This window comes from Misgurnus anguillicaudatus, chromosome 8, assembly GCF_027580225.2.
Source record: "Misgurnus anguillicaudatus chromosome 8, ASM2758022v2, whole genome shotgun sequence".
Classification (NCBI taxonomy): domain Eukaryota; kingdom Metazoa; phylum Chordata; class Actinopteri; order Cypriniformes; family Cobitidae; genus Misgurnus; species Misgurnus anguillicaudatus.
In genome coordinates, this window is record NC_073344.2 from 45,071,166 (window position 1) to 45,092,868 (window position 21,703).

The following is a 21,703-nucleotide window of genomic DNA, read 5'->3' on the forward strand; positions in this document are numbered from 1 at the left end:
CCATCGCACACCTGTAGTGAATAGTGCGTAGGAAAAAAGACCAACAATTAGGTCGTATCAGAAAGGAAAAAAACTCCCGCACACTGTCATATACTTGCAATTTAAAAAATTATTTATTCATAACGTTTCGGTCTCACGACCTTCATTATTTATGAATAAATAATTTTTTATTAAAATGAAATAGTTTAAGAGTTTGTTAAAATAATAAACTAACCAGATGAGTAGGAAAGTAAAAGGAAAAAATTATAAAATCAAAGATAACTGCATGTCAGTGTGATGATTGACATGTCAGTAACTGTCCAATTATGTGAGGGTTACAGTAGATCTGGCTTTAAAAGCCTAAATATTAAAGAGAGAGACGCGCACATCCAAACACTAGCAGGTGCCGGAATCCAAAAAATACAACTAAATAAGACAAAAATGAAATCCGCACACTGAACTCACAAAAAATATTGATTTATTAACTCGAAGTAACGGGCTACCGCCCTTCTTCAGTCTGAAGAAGGGCGGTAGCCCGAAACGTTACTTCGAGTTAATAAATCAATATTTTTTGTGAGTTCAGTGTGCGGATTTCATTTTTGTCTTATTTAAAAGCCCAAACCTTTAGTTTTTGTTTGTTACAATATTAAACAACAATGGAAAGAATTACTTGCTGTTCTTGGCTGATAAACATTTTTAATAAAGATTAATCTACATTTAACGCATACAATGATTGCTGTTTTTTTAATTCACAATATAATTTACTTTCAATTTAATTTCCTTTCAATTTAAAAAGTAGCTATAGCCTACTATTACATAAATCTGAAAAACCTAAACTGTTTTATGCAATTTGTATGTTTGTTGTGTATTTATGTTACTGATATATATATTTTTTTCTGTTAACAATATTTGAAATTTATTAGACGACTAGTTCATTTAAAAAATAAAAAAAAAATTACTTTATTTGTGTAGGACTAATTTGTGTAGTGTTTATTTGTGGTGGGGCAAGTGACCAGGGGCATGATAAACGTTTCTTACCCACAAATTGTGCATAAAAATATGCGTATGCAATTTTCTATGTATATCAGGATTTATATAAAAAAGCCTTAAATAAGTGCCCACCTGTGCTGCGTCCGAAATCGCCTACTACCATACTAAATAGTATGCAAAAAGCACTACTTTGCCTACTATATAGTATGGAAGTGTCAATGTCCTGCAGAGTTTAGCTCCAGCCCTAATCAAATACACCTGAACAAGCTAATCAAACTCTAAAGAGTCACCTGAAAATAGTCCAGCCGACATAAGTATTAGAAGAAAAATCAAACACACGAGAGCTTCAGAGTGAGAAACACGTTGTTTTGAGTGCTTAGAAAAACTCACAGAAAATGGAAAAAATAATGCAGACGCCGAGAACGAGACCATTGCAGGATACTTTCATTCAGTATCTCCAATAAAAACTTCAAAGAAAAACCATCGATATTTCAATGCAATGCTACAAACTTCAAGAGAGGAATATCATCACACGGTGTTTTTTACTCCAGAAAAACACAACAGCATCCTGGCTGCAGAGCGAAACAAGACTCCAATCAAACTGAAAAACGCAAAAAAAACAATTGGTATGTATATCCTTAGACGTTTTAATTACATATATTTTCCACTGTAAAAACGATGCATGAAGTTAAAAGAACGTGGTTATGCAAGTGAATTCAACCTACTATTTTATGTTTTGGCTTGTGATAAGTTTACTTAATTTATAAAATCATGTTGTTTACTTCGTTTTAAAGTTACAAAATGTTGATTTGACAAATGCATCACATTTTCTACAGTGTAACGTTAGAGTTTCGATATCTTATTTAATGATGCACTGCAAACTGTACGCTGAAATGTAGCAAAAGTTCACATTACAATTTCATTCTTAAAATGCCATTCCATAAGGAATACATTTACAAAATGTATTATTCCCAAATCTTATTATTTAAAAAAATGCATGCACTAATACATATGCTGCTTTTCAGGTTATAAAAACCAGCAAATGTATGACATACAGTGTAACAGAAGCACATCTGTCGAAGTCACCACCGAGATCAATTTTCCGAACAAACCACCCGAAGATCCGAATCAGCTAACCATAGCTGAAATCGGTAACATGGCAACTCACCAATTTGTAAGTAACTATTAAAATATTGGTATTTGCTTAAGTGATGATGTAATTCTGTTTACATGTCCAAATATGCAATTGTTTTTGTGCTATGATCTCAACAACGCTTTATAAACCTTTTGTAGTTGTGACCCATACGGCAAAAAATATATTTTTAAATATATTTTTAAATGTATTTCAAAATGTACAAAAATGGCCAAAAAATATATTTGCTAAAAATATTTTGGAATATGTGTTACACAAATATTTCACCAATATATTTTTTAACTTATTTTTTTTAAATATATTATAACAATAAATACATTTTAAAGAATTACAAATATATCTACTGTAGCTTACTATATCCATTTTGTTTGTTATGAACCTGTAAACATAAGTTTTAAAAAACATTAAAATTAATTATTAATTGTATTCAGCATATATTTCAAATGTATTTTGGCAAAGAATACTTTTTTTGCCATATGCCACGTGTAAAATTTGAAATGGATTTGCTTGCTCTTGAAATGCATTTTAAAATATATGTTGATATATGAAGGTTTAAACGAAAATATATTTCCAAATTCAAAAAATTTATTCATTTGAGCATTACTTTCTACAAAATATATTTAGCATATATTTATAATCTATTTCTGGTCAGAAAAACTTTATTATTTGCCGTGTGGGGACGTACAATTAATTTTCTTAAGGGTTTGCAAATTGGTCCAGCTGAGTCTAGTTGTAACTCTAATCAATCTGATTAAATTCTTATGTGCATAGTACATACTCGTTTCCTTTTCTAGCTTCCTTTCCTGGCGAGGACGGAGGTGACGAAGCATTAAGTGAAATGGCATATCTTCTTTCCTCACTCTTTGTATAAAGTTAATTCTGTTATCAAATAATAAAGTACATTAAAAACCAAAAATATTTAACAAGAAAAATAGTTAAATACACACTTGAGTTAGAGCTCATATTAAAATAAGGACATTCTTAAAATTGCTGTAAAATTAATGTGTCTAACACTTATAGATCAGTGATCCATATATGAATATTGAACATATACTGTCTGAAAGTCTACATTTAGAGTTATTTCATGATTAACACCAACATTTATGCGTATTTAAAGATGTGACGATGTGAAGAGGGAGGATATTTATATGTGCGTCAGCTTATTTGTTAAAACAGTTCTTCTCTCCTCATAAATCCTCCTAACTTATCGTTCCTCGCCGGTGGTGCAATTAAAGAATTTAGATGTCATTCAAGTTGGCGAAGCTCGATCGGTTTCCGACTCGTAGGACGTAGGAAGCATAATGAGAGGCACCCAAATCTTGATGATTTCTGAACCTGCGCCCGAAAACGCCTACTTCTCGCTAACGCGGCTACATTCAAATACAAAAACATAGGAAACAGCTGTTCCGTGTGGTTATATTGCCCTTGTTTAACAACATCTAAGTTTACAGCTTAGCTATTACCATAGACATTAAAAGAATACCTAACCGCGCTTTGTTCCCCTGTTGCGTTTTCCCTTTCTCATCCAACTTTAATTATTTTTCATATGTGTTTAGTACATAAATGTTTACTTTACAGTTGCCTAAATATACTTTGTTTGTATAAATCAAATACTAAAAGTGTAACACACGCGCCACACACACAGCCCTAGTAGGGTATTGTAGTGGTATTGTTTCTGTAGTTCTAATTACAGTAATGGATAAGTTGCCACATTTAATATGGTGGTGCTGTACACGGTCCAGCAGGCAATGCACAGTCTAGGTACTTGTCTAGGATTATGATAGCCTCCTTCACACATTAATTACGTTAAATTATCATGGATTTACCAGAATGAATTTAGCAGTAAATTCACAAATACGCTATTCACACATGCAGTGACGTTCCTTTTTTTCACCAGTAAAGACATCATTCACACATCAGTAACAAAATACCGACAGACTCTGAAAAAGCAATATTAGGTACCTGTGGCCCGCGGCGAGCTCAGTGTTGTATTTGTAAACAATCCACATCATTCATATCCACGACCCGTATTTTGTTGTTTTTACAAATAGGCAAACGCTGATGGTCGCTAAGTTTCTATATTTAAAGGAATAGTCTACTCATTTTCAATATTGGAATGTGTTGTTGCCTTGACTGGGAGTTGTTGGTGCATCCCTCTGTCATCTGTGTGCGTGCGCGTGGGCGCTGGAGCGTGCTGCGACGCTTCGGTGGCATTTGGCTTGGCCCCGTTCATTCAATGGTGCCATTTGGAGATGAAGTTGGAAGTGACCAAACACAAAAACGTTTTTTCTATTTAAGACGAGCAAGTTTGGTGGTACAAAATAAAACGTAGCGCTTTTCTTAGCGGATTTAAAAAAGGAACTATATTTTATGGCGTAATAGCACTTTTGGGAGTACTGCGACTCGCCTGAAAAGTCCGCTCCCCTTCTCCCTCTCATAATGGGAGAGGGAGGGTGTTACTGCACCGATTCGAAGTACTCCCATAAGTGCTATTGCGCCATACAATATAGTTCCTCTTTTAAATCCGCTTAGAAAAGCGCTACGTTTTATTTTGTACCACCAAACTTGCTCGTATAACTACTCACTTAACAGAACTACTCACTTAACAGAACTTTTTAATAAACATTTAAGATGACCATGGACCAAACTCTAATTTGCATAGTCATTGATATAAAAAGCTTATTTTTGCATATACAAGCATTGTCTAAAAATAAAAATAGGCTTTTACTTAATTATTATTACAAAACCATCATATAGCCTAATATTAGACACCCAAACCAAAGTGAAGAAAATGATCTTTAATTTGCAAGTCTGAACTCAACATCAACGCAGACATGAATTTTCTCACATAAGTTTAAGATCATATAGGCTACATCTTGAAAGTAGATATATAAATAAACACAGGGAAAGGAAGTTTAACACTGTGAAGCACAAGCAAACATGCTGGAAGGCAGCTAAAAAACATCAGGACATAAACACCGGCTTATTCTATTTTATTGGAGCCTTACCTCCAGATAATGGATTGATGATTTAAATGTTGTTTACTCACATGTGCGTTGTACTCTCCGGATTTTATGTTTTGGACTTCTCGTTCATTTCTCCACATGGTCTGTGTCTGTTTGTTTACAGTGTCATGTGAGCAGCTACACTGTCTGCAGGTTCGACTTCATTTGGCGCTAAGCAGACCTCTTAGTGATATCAAAGTACCGCGAGAGCGATTCAAAGCACATTTCTCCATGTGATAACTGGAATCGCTCTCGCGCTACTTAGCTGTCACTCGCCTGTGGGTTCTCTGCTCCCCAGTCACTTTCGCGCCGCTATAGTAATTTGATTTCATACGCTGATCGGATCGCGCAGACACCTGCGTATCACGTAGACTACACCACTGTTTATACTTTACATTTTCTGCGTTTCTGATGTCATTTTCCTTTAATAATTTCCGCTTCGCGCTCCCACTTAGCTTCTCTGTGTCTAGTTTTTTTCTGTTGTACCAATGCCTTGCATCACGTAATGCTCGGCGAACCTTTGACCCACCTCATGCGGACTGACCAATGAGGAGAGGGTCTTAACCTGAGGCCCTCTCTTCATTGGTCAGTCCGCATGAGACTCAACCGCTCTCAACTCACGTTCAAAGTAATAGGCAGCACAGTGTCTCTCTTTGCAGCACATTGAGCGCAAAAGCCCGCGTTGAAAGTTTGTTTAGTATAAAGCGGCCAGTGGGAGATTACCACATACAGTATTTTGCTCGTGCCCTACTGCCCTGGGCCCTTTAATTCAATTCAATTCAATTTTATTTACATAGCGCTTTTCACAATTGGTGATTGTTTCAAAGCAGCTTTACATTAATAGAAGCAGTGGAAAGCACAGAAAAACGACAGATAGCACAACATAATACACGATAGCACAAGCAGCTAAATTTGATGCGGCTATGAATCAACATTATAAGCGTGCGTATTGCTAATGTAATGTAAAGAAGAGGGTGCTAAGTTAAGCCCAAGAGGGCTGCCTCCCCGGGTTGAAAAACCCCCTAGGAGAAAAAAACCCCAGGCTCAGCCGGGGAAGTAAAAAAAAGTCATAGGAGGGAAAAACCCTTGGGAGATATATTTATATTGAAACGATTAAGGAGATTAGGCGGAGGTTAAGCGGGTTCTGCCGGTGGTCGTGGTCATGCATCAGCTGGGCATCACGTTGAAGGTCTGCCGGTGGGTCAGAGGTGTGCCGACTTTCACATTTACCGGAACTGGGTCTGTTTGTCTCATTGTCCTCGGAGAGGAGGACGAGACATAAAGAAAGAAAAACAAAACCCAATTAGCGTAGGGGCCATTCATATGTATACACCTGTACATATACACAAACATATATCCATATATATCCACACATATCTATATATACATATATACACATATATACATACACATACACACACATACACATATATATATACACACATACATACACGCACATACACATATATATACATATACACATATACATATATACATATACATATACATATACATATACATACACATACATACACACACATGTACATATACGTATTGAAGATACAACGTCATCCTAGTGAAAGACTCTGCACAGTTTGGTTTAGGGAGAACGAGAAAAATGCACGGGACGGCGAATGTTTGGAAATGGGTGCAGTGACACCCTTTTAAGGACTGAAGTCCCGCCCCCGACTAGTGGGCTTAACACCACAAATCTATACCCATCGTGCTTTATTGAAGTCCAGACGAGCAAGGGAGTAAAGGGGAGACGGGGACGTGACTGCGCCAGCCATCTCCCTGATGCCTGTCTGGGCTTCACAGTACTCCCCTACTCGACTCAGAAACCTCAGGAGAAGGGACGAGCAAGTGATAACATAATTCCATACATAACTTTCAATCACTCCTCTGCGCTTGGCAATTAATGGCCCGATTCGGGGATTTATTGGTGTAGTTTTGAAGTTTTGGCCTTGTATTGTGGTTTGTATGTGCACAGAGTAGCGTTTCTTTTCCTTGTATGTAGCCTTTTCTATTTTATACGTGACCTTTGTTTTAAAAGTTTATGCCCGGCTCATGTTTTGCTGCACATATGTAAACGAGTAAGGAGAGATTAAACATTTTCTTAAGAATATTTAGTTTATTTATTTATTAGGTTGTTCAAGCTATCTATTGTGAGATGAGTACCATTAATAAAACAATTATGTGAATGCCTTGTTGAAGAGAAAAGTTTTAAGTCTAGATTTAAAATTATCGACTGTGTCTGATTCTCGGACATCGGTTGGTAAATCATTCCAGAGCTTAGGGGCTAAGTAGGAAAATGACCTTCCACTTTTAGACACTTTTGATAGTCTAGGGATAATCAAGAGACCAGAATTTTGCGACCGTAGTGTGCGTGATGGATTGTATTCTGATAGTAATTCTCTAAGATATGAGGGTGCTAGGCCATTTAAAGCTTTGTAGGTGATTAGTGATATTTTAAATTGTATGCGATATTTAACTGGTAGCCAGTGTAAAGATGCCAGAATTGGGCTTATGTGGTCATACTTTTTAGATCGAGTAAGTACCCTTGCGGAAGCGTTTTGAACTAGCTGAAGCTTGTTTACTTGATTTGCATGGCATCCCCCGAGTAGCGAGTTACAATAGTCTATTCTAGAGGTCATTAAAGCATGGATAAGCTTCTCTGCGTCAGATGTAGACAGTATATGGCGTATTTTCGAGATATTTCTAAGATGGAAGAATGCTGTGCGGCAGACGTTGGCGATATGACTATCGAAGGATAAGTTGCTGTCGAACATCACACCTAAGTTCCTAACCGTGGAAGATGGCACCACAGTGCAGCCATCTATGTGCAACTTGTAATCTGACATATTATGTTTGTAGCGATTCGGTTCAATAATAAGTATCTCTGTCTTATTGGAGTTCAGCTTAAGAAAGTTATGTGCCATCCAGTCACTAACATCGCTAAGGCAGTCTGTTAGCTTAGAAAACGTGTGTGTTTCGCTGGGATGTGAGGAGATGTAAAGCTGGGTATCATCCGCATAGCAGTGAAAACTTATGTTATGTTTCCTGATAATGTCTCCTAGAGGTAACATGTATAACGAGAACAGGATAGGACCTAAAACCGATCCCTGCGGTACACCGTATTTAACCAGGGAGTGATATGACTCTTCCTCGTTTACATAAACAAAGTGATAGCGATTGGTTAGATACGACCTAAACCAGGCTAGCGCCTGACCACTGATACCAACATAGTTTTCTAGTCTATTGAGTAAGATTGTATGATCTATTGTGTCAAAGGCTGCACTAAGGTCTAATAATATAAGAATTGAGATTTCACCACGATCGGATGTTAATAGGAGGTCATTTGTAACTCTAAGCAACGCTGTCTCTGTGCTATGGTGGGGCCTGAATCCTGATTGGAACTTTTCATATGTACTATTATTTGTCAAGAATGTGCGTAACTCCCTGATCAAGCTGCGGTTTTTTAATCAGCGGTTTAATAACTGCTAGTTTGAAAGCTGTTGGAACATATCCTATTTCTAGCGATGAGTTAAAGATATTTAGAACCGGGGTTGACACTACAGGGAATACCTCTTTAAGCAGTTTTGTGGGAACGGGGTCTAATATACAGGATGATGATTTGGATGATGTAACTAGTCTAGAGAGCTCATCTATTGTAGTAGGTTTAAATGAATCAAGATGTTCGTATGGTGGTCTAGTGTTAAGTGAACTAACGGGTTGAGTGGTGGCTGCCTGGGTAGCTACGATGTTTTCCCTTATAGACGTAATTTTGTTAGAAAAGAAGTTCATGAAGTCGTTACTATTGTGTTGAAGTTTACTATTGGTTTCTGTTTGTTCTTTATTTCTAGTCAGTTTTGCAACCGTGCTGAAGAGGAAACGAGGGTTATTCTGATTCTCATTTATAAGCCTGCTAAGATAGGTAGATCTGGCGGTTTTAATAGCCTGTCTGTATTGTTTAATAGCCTGTCTGTCTGCACTCTCTTTCCATGCTGCACGCCATACCTCTAACTTTGTGCTTCTATAATTTCTTTCCATTTTCCTAGTTGCCTTTTTGAGTGCTGCGGTGTGATGATCATACCATGGAGCTGGCGGTTTTTCTTTGATTCTCTTTTTTCGAATGGGAGCAACGGCATCCAATGTGTTAGAACAGACATTGTTTAGGTTTTCTATTACAATATCTAGATCGTCAGAGTTATCTGCTACATGTTTAATTTGGGACAGGTCTGGAAGAGTGCTAATAAATCTATCTTTAGTGGTGGAAATTATTGTTCTGGCTAATCTGTAGCATGTTGTGGATTGACTGATCATATCTAGAAGTACAGTGTATGACACAAGGTAATGGTCAGAAACTGCATCACTCTGAGGTGATATTCTGATGTCATTAATATTGAGCCCGAGTGACAGAATTAAGTCTAATGTGTGCTTACGAGTATGCGTTGGCCCTGTCACGTTTTGTCTAATATTGAGAGAATTTAGAACATCCATAAATGCACGTCCTAGTGCATCTTTTGGGTTATCCACATGAATATTAAAATCACCAACGATAAGAGCTTTATCTACAGTGACTACAAGCTCAGACAGGAAATCTGCTATTTCTTTAAGGAAATCTGCATGGTGGCCCGGAGGTCTATATATTGTAGCTAAGGCAAAAGAGAGCTGTTTGTGGTTACGATCGGTTATTTCCATATTTAACAACATTAGTTCGAATGATTTAAATTTATAATAATAGTCTTGTGGGGTGGATTCGTTTAAACTAATGTAGTCGTCTGCTTTAAGCCAGGTTTCTGTTAAACAGAGTGCATCTAAGTTTTGGTCTGTAACTATTTCATTGACAATAGGTTCTTTATTGGTAAGCGATCTAATGTTAAGAAGGCCGAATTTTAATATTCGAGGTTCATCTGTTAAAGTATTGTTGTCTAATTTTATATTAATCAGATTTGTACCAGATGTGGCAAGCGGTGCTCTGTATTTATTTGTTCGGGGAACAGATACAGTTGAAATGTGTTGATATTCTGGTAAGATTGACTCGAAGTGCTGGGATATAAGTGATCTTGACATATCACGGCAGCTAACAGATGGACGGTTAAGCCGATCCGTCTGTTGTCTGACTTGTACCCTGGATAGTCAGACTGTATTCGAAGTAAGACTATTGGTCAGATTTATAGAGAGAATCGCACTTCCTTCCTGAGATGGATGGAGGCCATCTCTCTTTAGCAGGTCAGGTCTCCCCCGAAAATGCTTCCAATTGTCTATAAACCCTACGTTATGCTGAGGGCACCATTTTGACATCCAGTCGTGAAGAGACAATAATCTACTGTAAATTTCATCCCCCCGGTAGGCGGGGAGGGGACCAGAGCATATTACATTGTCTGACATTGTTTTAGCAATTTCACATATCTCTTTAATATTATCTTTGGTGATCTCCGACTGGCGGAGTCTGGTGTCATTCGTGCCGGCGTGAATAACAATTTTGGAAAACTTACGCTTAGCATTAGCCAGCACTTTAAGTTTTGATCTAATGTCTGAAGACCTGGCTCCCGGTATACAATCGACTATGGTGGCTGGTGCCTCAATGTTTGCGTTCCTAAGTATCGAATCTCCAATGACCAAGGCACTTTTAACAGACGTCTCAGTCGGTGTGTTGCTTAGAATATCGACCCTGTTTGAAATTACCAGGGGGGTCTTGGGTGGGCACCGGAAACGACTTTGCCGCCTGACAGTCACCCAGTTAGTCGGCCCCCTTGACTCAGATGATGGAACCGAGCTATGTGTATTACGTTTAACACTAGGCGCACCCGAAACAGTGTTTGTAGCATTAGCGGTATTAGCGTTTGTAGCATTAGCGGTATTAACGTTTATAGCATTAGCGGTACTAGCGTTTGTAGCTTTAGCGGTATTAGCGTTTGTAGCATTAGCGGTATTGCTGTCATCAACTAGCGTTTGGATGCGCGCTTCTAGTTCTGCAATCTTCTCCGTCAGCCTTACTACTTCAATACACTTAGCACAAGTAAACCCCTCTGTGCTGATGGAAGAAGCTAAACTGTACATGTGGCAAGTAATGCAGGTTACAATAACAAGCGGAGTCTTACCGCTTTCATGTTGGGTGATGGCGTCTTCGGTCACCTGGACGCGGTCCGTGAAGCTACATCGCGAGGGAAGCTCACTCGCAGCACGCCCCGATCGCCTGCGGACGTCTGTAGCCAGTGTGATGTGAGGCAAGCTGAATCTGCGACGGCCGGGCAGCGGCTCCTCCACGGCTTCCCGATCGCTTTCATTCTGGGCGATGGCGTCTCCGTTCCCTCGAGCGCGGTCCGTGAAGCTGCACCGCGTAGGGTGTTCGCTTTTTGCACTTCTCGGCCGCTTGTGGATGTGTGGAGCCTGGGTGAACTGGGCGCTGTACTTCGCATAGGATCTGCGATAACCGGGTATCAACTGCTCCACAGCTTCCCGCTCAGGTGAGGACAGGTCTGAATAGCATACAGTGGATGAGTCCGCCATTAGATCGGCTGTTTGTTGATGCTAGCGGGCTATATCAAGACCTTTAGAGGTCTTGGGCCCCTGGGCAATTGCCCAGTTGCCCGTATGGTTAATCCGGCCCTGTACAGCAATATAAATGGTCATTTTAAGACACTTCACAATAAGATTTGTACTGTCAATACATTATGTGAAAAATCATTGTAGATTGTAAGTTCAAAACTTAATTCTGTGTTGTGTTAACCACAGTGGTGGACGAATTACACAAATCGGGTACTTGAGTAAAAGTAAAGATACCCAGGGTAAAATATTACTCAAGTAAAAGTAGAAGTACTTGCTTAAAATTTTTACTTGAGTAAAAGTACAAAAGTATCTGCCTCAAAATGTACTTAAGTACAAAAGTACTGTGATTTATTATGGCCGTATCATTTTTGTCACAAAACTCAAATTATGTGAAATGACTCTCTTGGCTAACCAATCAATTAATAGAAGGACATTAATAAATCAGACAATCTATTAAAATTATCATAAGCCTAAAACCTTAAAAACAAAAAAATTCCTTTAGCATCAAATGAAATAACAGGATTTGAGAGCAGTAAGTCTCATTTCAAGATTTATTTGTTAAATAATTTAACAGTTTAAGTGTAATAAAAACTTGTCTTAAGCACGGGTTCACAATAGTTTTCAAAACATTAAATACATAACGTTATCTAGAAATCACTCTCCCTTTCTTTGACAAATAAAACAAGCCTTACAGAATATAATTTCAGAAACGTTTCATGTGCTTTAGCATGTCATATGTATATTTTAATACATAATTAAATGTATTTATATATTTTGGAAGCAAAACTTTTGAAAATATTAATAACAATCTCAGTTAAAGGGAGCACTCCAATCCACCTGCCTGTTTAAGCATCATACACTGCATGGCTAGTCAAAATGTCATTTATATTTTACAACAGTGTTGATAGTGATTAATTGTCATTTCAAAATAACAGAGCACTGAGCTTCAAATACAATGAACTTAAGTGAAACAGCTAACTATACGGCTAAAAATAGCTTCAGCCTGCATAGCTTAAAGTTCATTCATGATAACGTCGTATATATTTTTGCAACACAATTAACAGTTTTCTGCAAGCTACTGTTAAGATTGCTCATTTAAAAATATAACCAGAATAAAAATGGCTTACCTCTACGCGTTTCCTTAGATTTGAAAGTATTCTTTTAAAACGAAATAGCACAGTTTCAAGGCAGGCAGAGAAGACACGAAGGACTCGTTCTTTTATTCAAGGACTTAAAAAACGCGCGTAAATAAGTTTTTGTGACGGGTCAGTTATCTCCTCCGTTGTTTTTAAATGCAGTTTCATTCTCCAAACGATGCATTGGCTGGCTGCTGCAGGGACTCGCGTGACTCGCGTAGCTTACGAGAAACAGCGCGGCAACCAAAACAAGTTCAAAACGAAGCGCATGCGTACCCTGATTGGTGGTTTGACGCATCACGTGTGCATCTTAGTTTTTTTTTTGTGCAGCTTTAGTTTGCCCAGTTACGTTTTTTATCCACTGATAAATAAAAAGGAACGACCGATTTTTTTAAAATGTAGTGGAGTAAAAAGTAAGATATTTGACTTTAAAATGTAGTAAAGTAAAAGTAAAAGTCTCCCAAAATATAAGTACTTGAGTAAAGTACAGATACGCGAAAAAACTACTTAAGTACAGTAACGAATTACATTTACTTCGTTACTGTCCACCACTGGTTAACCATCAAATTTGGACTAATACTGTAATATCTATGACTAACAATTTCGTTTTGAACATAACACATAAACTTACATAATGAAATAAACTGTCATCAAACGCAACATTTATAATTACCTTATCCGTCAACGTCATTTCTCGTTCTCATCTGATTGGTGGCCATCAGCGGTTGAGTTAAAGACTACAAATCCCATAATTCCACGCTGCTTCAGAGCGTCAGTAAACAACATCATTGTTATTGTTTGATCTGGCACCATCTAGCGGCGCATAAATACAAATTGCATCTTTAATAAAATTAATCTCTTATGATGTTGTAAAAGAGAGTTTCAAAGCATAAGTGCAGGGATGGAACTACAGTAACAAAAGAAAAACGAATGCATATTTTGAGAGGATGGTTTTAAATGTTTATTTACAAGGTAATCAGTACTTCTCATACCCTGTGATGGTTTATTTGTTGTGAGTTTGTATTCTCTTTCCACATATGATACTACATTTTGATATTGTTTGTTCGTTTCTTACCTTTGTTTGAACAAAACTACAACTAAAATTACAACAAAACTATTACCTTAAGAAAATAAATGTTAATTTACTATTTTAGATTTGTATTCTCATGATTCATTGTGCTTACAGGATATTTGATATTAAAATGTGATTTCACAAAATTAAAAATGGCGATTTTCTAAGCGGGTGATGTTATTGCACCAGAGGACTGCTGCAAATTAAAGGTGCATCCTGCAAAGTGGACTTCACAGGGTATTCCGCCATCTTAACTGAGATTCCAATCCGAAGGGAGCGAACATGTTCAGTTCAAAAGGCACTGCACACAGCACAGGGAATTAGGAAACATTGATACATCACTTCACAGGAAGTGGAGAGTGATAATTACCCAACTGTCATTGCATGATCACCAGTCAGAACGGTCAGACCGCCATGCCATTATATGACCATATGAAAAAAAACATGCACATAATTAACGGAATATAATTTTATTTTTATATTTACATGACAATTCTGTTAACAGTCAAGTAATTGCAGCAATGGTCTAATAAAGTGTATAATAAACATACGTCTCTCGCCCGTCATTCACTTTCGTTGATGACGTTTGCAGGGTGTTCCAAATGAAAAAAGTTACAAAAGTTATCTTCAAACCTCGGTTATCTTCAAACCTCGGTTATCTTCAAACCTCGGTTATCTTCAAACCTCGGTTATCTTCAAACCTCGGTTATCTTCAAACCTCGGTTATCTTCAAACTCTGTTTTAAATCTCAGTGAGTGATTTAACTTTAAATTGTAAAAAATAACACATTTAAATCTCTGCATATGCAAGTTTAATGTCTGGCTAAATGATTAGAGACAAATACCGCAAGCGTGGTGGTGCTATTTAAAGATGCTTTTATTATAACATCTCAACAAAGTGAGTTTTGCAGCTCAAAAAGATTATTAACAGCACCAGTGACGGCTACCGATGCTCATTTGTGCTTCTCCCCTATCAGATGAAGGGTTTAATACAGTTTAAAGTTTAATCTAAAATTTGTTAATCTGTGTTTAAATTTAAGTGGTGCACCACAACTGAAATTAAAATTAAACTGAGATCAACAAACCCTAGATTAGCTCTAAACTCTGCTTAATTTAATCCTTGTTGCTGCAACCTACCCTAAGTGTTCACCTGCCATACAATATAGTTCTCATTTTTTATCCACTTAGAAAAATCGCTACATTTTATTTTGTGCCATCATATTTACTCATGTAGCTACTCATGTAACAGTCTTTAAATAGACATAAAATTGAAGTGTTTCATGACTTTCTAAACATAAAATTAGAAAACAATACGTTTACAGATGAACCTCGAATGTTAAAATTCGGCCTTCTTAACATTAGATCGCTTACCAATAAAGAACCTATTGTCAATGAAATAATTACTGACCAAAACTTAGATGCACTCTCTTTAACAGAAACCTGGCTTAAAGCAGACGATTACATTAGTTTAAACGAATCCACCCCACAAGACTACTATTATAAACATGAACCGCGTTTAAAGGGGAGAGGGGGTGGTGTAGCTACAATATACAAAATATTTTTTTTTTTAAAGTAAACCATAAATCCAAACTAAAATTTAATTCATTTGAAATAATGCTATTAAATATGGAAATAACTGATCGTAACCATAAACAGCTCTCTTTTGTCCTTGCTACAATCTATAGACCTCCGGGCCATCATGTAGATTTTCTTAAAGAAATATCAAATTTCCTGTCTGACCTCGTAGTCACTGTAAATAAAGCTCTTATCGTTGGTGACTTTAATATACATGTTGATAACCCAACAGATACATTAGGATTAGCATTTATGGATATTCTAAATTCTCTCAATATTAGACAAAACGTGACAGGGCCCACGCATACTCATAGGCACACATTAGACTTAATTCTGTCACTCGGGCTCAATATTAATGAAATCGAGATATCACCTCAGAGCGATGCAGTTTCAGACCATTGCCTTGTCTCATACACGGTACTTCTAGATATGATCACTCGATCCACAATACGCTACCGACTAGCCAGAACAATAATTTCCACCACTAAAGATAACTTTATTAGCACTCTTCCAGACCTGTCCCAAATGAAACATGTAGCAGATAACCCTGAAGATCTAGATATTGTAATAGAAAACCTGAACAGTATTTGTTCTAACACATTGGATGCCGTAGCTCCAATTCGAAAAAAGAGAATCAAAGAAAAAACGCCAGCTCCATGGTATGATCATCACACAGCAGCACTCAAAAAGGCAACTAGGAAAATGGAAAGAAATTATAGAAGCACAAAGTTAGAGGTATGGCGTGCAGCATGGAAAGAGAGTGTTAAACACTACAGACAGGCTATAAAAATCGCCAGATCTACGTATCTCAGCAATCTTATTAAAGAAAATCATAATAACCCTCGCTTCCTCTTTAGCACAGTTGCGAAACTGACTAGAAATAAAGAACAAACAGAACCCACTAATAAACTCCCACACAATAGTAACGACTTCATGAACTTCTTTACTAAGAAAATTATGATAATTAGGGAAAACATTGTAGGTACCCAAGCAGCCACCACTCTACCCAGTAATACATTTAACGCTTGCCTACCATACTAACATCTTGAGTCATTTAAACCTACTACAATAGATGAGCTATCTAAATTAGTAGCATCATCCAAATCATTGTCCTGTATATTGGACCCTGTTCCCACAAAATTACTCAAAGAGGTATTCCCTATAGTGTCTAACCCAGTACTAAATGTCTTTAACTCATCATTAGAATTAGGCTACGTTCCTACAGCTTTCAAACTAGCAGTTATTAGACCGCTCATTAAAAAACCAAACCTTGACCAGGGAGATCTAAATAACTTTAGACCAATCTCAAATCTCCCTTTTCTTTCCAAAATATTAGAAAAGGTAGTGGCAAGCCAGCTACGCACATTCTTAGCAAATAATAGTACGTATGAAAAGTTCCAATCAGGATTCAGGCCCCACCATAGCACAGAGACAGCGCTGCTTAGAGTTACAAATGACCTTCTCCTAACATCCGACCGTGGTGAAATATCACTCCTTATATTATTAGACCTTAGTGCAGCCTTTGACACAATAGATCACACAATCTTACTTAATAGGCTAGAAAACTATGTTGGCATCAGTGGTCAGGCGCTAGCTTGGTTCAGATCGTATCTAACCAATCGCTATCACTTTGTTTATGTAAATGAGGAGGAGTCACATCACTCCCTGGTTAAATACGGCGTACCGCAGGGATCAGTTTTAGGTCCTATCCTGTTCTCGTTATATATGTTACCTCTGGGAGATATTATCAGAAATCATAACATACAGTTTCACTGCTATGCAGATGACACACAGCTTTACATCTCCTCGCATCCTAGCGAAACACAAAATTTTTCTAAACTATCAGACTGCATCAGCGATATAAGTGACTGGATGTCACATAACTTTCTTATGCTAAACTCCAATAAGACAGAGATACTTGTTATCGAACCGAATCGCTACAAATATAATATGACAGATTACAAGTTGCCCATAAATGGCTGCACGGTGGTGCCAACCTCCACGGTTAAGAATTTAGGTGTGATGTTCGACAGCAGTTTATCCTTCGACAGCCATATCTCCAATGTCTGCCGCACAGCATTCTTCCACCTTAGAAATATCTCAAAAATACGCCATATGTTGTCTGCATCAGATGCAGAGAAGCTTATCCACGCTTTTATGACCTCTAGAATAGACTATTGTAACTCGTTACTCGGAGGATGCCATGCAAAACAGGTCAACAAGCTTCAGCTAGTTCAAAACGCTTCTGCAAGAGTTCTTACTCGAACTAAGAAGTATGACCGCATAAGCCCAATTCTGGCATCTTTACACTGGCTACCAGTTAAATATCGTATACAATTTAAAATATTACTAATCACCTACAAAGCCTTAAATGGCCTAGCACCCTCATATCTTAGAGAATTATTATCAGAATACAATCCATCACGTGCATTGCGGTCACAAAATTCTGGCCTCTTAATTATCCCTAAAATATCAAAAGTGTCTAAAGGTGGCAGATCCTTTTCCTACTTAGCCCCTAAGCTATGGAATGATTTACCAACCGACGTCCGAAAATCAGAGACAGTAGATAACTTTAAATCTAGACTTAAAACTTTTCTCTTTAACAAGGCTTTCAAATAGTTGTTTTAACAATGGTACTTATCTCCTAATAGCTAGCTTGTACAACCTAATAAATAAATAAATTAATGAATAAATTAAAACCTTTTTTTTTATCAACACTTCAAAGCATGGTAAATCTCATTAATACTCTTTAGTAATATGCTGAAACTTTGAATTGGTTTTCGACTGAGTCTTAACTGCCAAATATGGCCGGCTTGCAATTTTGGCCTTTTCCCATGACCTTAAAATAGTATGTCATACAGAACCGTTTGCCACTGTACGTTAGCATTAACGACGGCAGTGGGGCCTCTGGCCTTAGTCAAACGAGTTCTGTTTCCGTTTCTAAAATCATTAACTATATGTAATACACTTAACCAGCAATAGTTAGCCTGTCCGGAACCGAGCTGACTAAAACCACATTACTGTGTGACACTTGTTTTCTATGTGAACGGCCCCTACGCTAATAAGATTTTGTGTCTCTATCCCTGTCTCGTCCTTGATCCCGAGGACGAGACAAACAGATCCAGTTCCGGTACATGTGAAAGTCGGCACACAACTGATCTACTAGCTGTTCTTCAACGTGATGTCCAGCTGATGCCTGACCAAAGACCACCGGCAGAACCCGCTTAATCTCCGCTTAATCTCCGCTCAATCTCCTTCCATTTCAATGTGTATATATATATATATATACCTCCCAAGGGTTTTTTCCTCCTATGACTTTTTTTACTTCCCCGGCTAAAATTCCGGGGTTTTTTTCTCCTAGGGGGTTTTTCAACCCGGGGAGGCAGCCTTTTTGGGCTTAACTTCTATACGTTACATTAGTAATACGTTTGTTTATAATGTTGATTTATAGCCGTAGCAAATTTAACTGCTTGTGCTATCGTTTATTATGTTGTGCTATCTGTCGATTTTCTGTGCTTTTCACTGCATCTATTATGTAAAGCTGCTTTGATACAATTACCAAATTGTGAAAAGCGCTATATAAATAAAATTGAATTGAATTGAATTGAATTGACTTTTAAATTCATCCCTGATTGAATCCTAACATATGAATATGTCTCGGCTAAATTAATGTGCTGTACAAAGATTAAGTGCACACATTGAGAAAAGGTCTTGGTAAAATATTTGAAACACTTGTTTTCCTTTTAAATACATTTTATTAACTGTTTATTTTTTACAGGTCTGCAAACTGATAGCAGCAGTTTCCTCCCTTGATACTTCAACCACTGTGAACGTTCAAGATACTGACACTGAAGTAAAGACCTGCCAGCTTGGAGACCTAACAGGGACAATTCAACTTTCCCTATGGGACCCTCACATTGACAGCGTTGAACTTGGAAGAACATACATTTTCAGCAATCTTTCAACAAGAATGTTTAACTCAAAAACCACTTTAACTACAACTAGCTGCACCTCCATAACAGAACACCATACATCAATTACATTGCCCACCACAACAAACGCAAACAATTACCAACCAGAAACACACACACTTACCCAACCTCTTGAAGGTGCAACAATCAACATTAATAAACAATGCCCCAAATGTCACACCCCACAAAAAAACTTTAACACAGCAGACTCTTTTCACAAGTGCCAGACATGCAAAATTATGCGCCGAAAGACCAGTTACGTCACAAGATACAATGGCTACTTGGTCTTCTTAGTTGACAAAAATGAGCTAACACTAGCGATTACCAATTCGGTTTTTTCAAAATTTATAAAAACAAACCAGGCCTGCAGTTCCCTGGAATCACATGACATAGAACAGTTCTTACTGGAATCTGGTCCTCTTACAGTTGAGTACACAAACGAGAACCAGATCACAAACATGAGTACACCAACCTGCAGTCCTCAGCAAAACACTTCAAATGAAACACGTGCCATTGATGACAAACTAAGTTCAGTACATGAGATGTCATCTGGAATTGCACAAACTTCATTCACTGATATGATGCCACGTCAAAAAAGGCATGCTGCTAAAGAACAAATGCAAGCAAAGCAACCACGACCACCAAAAGATTGACACTAAATCACACCACAGAACTATGTTCAAAAACTTCTCACTATTACAGAGATCACGTGCTGTGTTTTTGTTTTACTTTGTGTTATGTCTTTCTTTGTTCTATTTAACACATGGGAACAGTTTTTTTTTTGAATATCTATGACCAGAGTGTAGACAATACATAATTTCTACAGAGACACACCTTTTCTGAAACCTGTATTTCTATGCAAATGTTGCATTTCTTTGATAAATTGCAGGAGCTTTAATACTTTAACTACAAATGTAGCTTCTTTCTTTTCCTCAACTGCAGCAATTAATGCAATTTCCTTATTTATTGATTGTATGTTGTATACAAATATTTGTGACCAGAGTGTAAATGGTACATACTTTAATTTCTACAGACACACCTTTTCTGAAACCTGCTAATTTACTTTCATGACCCTATATGCAAATGTTGCATTTCTTTGATAAATTGCAGGAGCTTTAATACTTTAACTACTGATGTAGCTTTTTCTTTTCCTCAACTGCAGCAATTGATGCACATTCTTTATTCATTGATTGTTCATTTAGATGAATGCATATGATAAACACCAAAGCTGATATCTAATGTTTATTGCACAAAATGTGAATTTTCTTTTTTGAATTTTGAAGAATATTTGTGACCTCAGTGTAAATGGTACATACTTTAATTTCTACAGAGGCACACCTTTTCTGAAACCTGCTAATTTACTTTCATGACCCTATATGCAAATGTTGCATTTCTTTGATAAATTGCAGGAGCTTTAATACTTTAACTACTGATGTAGCTTTTTCTTTTCCTCAACTGCAGCAATTGATGCACTTTCCTTATTCACTGATTGTACATGCAGATGAGTAGATATCAGCTTTGGTGTTTATCATATGCAATGTTAATTGAACAAAATGTGAGTTTTCTTTTTTGAATTTTGAAGACTATTTGTGACCAGAGTGTAAATGGTACATACTTTAATTTCTACAAAGACACACCTTTTCTGAAACCTGCTAATTTATTTTCATATCTTTCTATGCAAATGTTGCATTACTTTGATAAATTCCAGGAGCTGTAACACTTTAACTATTGTAGAATTTTTTTTTCTTTTGCTCAACTGCAGCAATTGATGCACTTTCCTTATTCACTGATTGTACATTCAGATGAGTGCATATAATAAACACCAAAGCTGATATCTAATGTTAATTGCACAAAATGTGAGTTTTCTTTTTTGAATTTTGAAGAGTATTTGTGACCAGAGTGTAAATGGTACATACTTTCATTTCTACAGCAGGGGTGGGCATCGAGGGCCACAGTCCTGCATAGTTTAGCTTCAACCTTAATCAAACACACCTGAATGATATTTTCAAACAGTCCTGAAGGCTTTAATTTGATTTTTCACCTGTGTTTGATTAGGGTTGGAGCTAAACTCTGCAAGGACACTGGCCCTAAGGACCAGGAGTTGCCCACCCCTGTTCTACAGAGACACACCTTTTCTGAAACCTGCTATTTTACTCTCATATCTTTCTATGCAAATGTTGCATTACTTTGATAAATTGCGGGAGCTGTAATACTTTGGCCACTCTGTATTGTAAATTTCCTAATTTACATGTCAATGTCAAAATTGTGCAA

General features: G+C 37.3%; 1 long non-coding RNA gene across 1 annotated transcript; it reads left to right on the plus strand.

The window, feature by feature from the left end:
- The first annotated feature begins 1,805 nt into the window (after positions 1-1,805).
- Positions 1,806-21,277, plus strand: LOC141365936 (uncharacterized). Its single transcript, XR_012370902.1, has 2 exons — positions 1,806-2,143; positions 19,240-21,277. It is a non-coding gene; the product is annotated as an uncharacterized lncRNA (long non-coding RNA).
- The last annotated feature ends 426 nt before the right edge of the window (positions 21,278-21,703 follow it).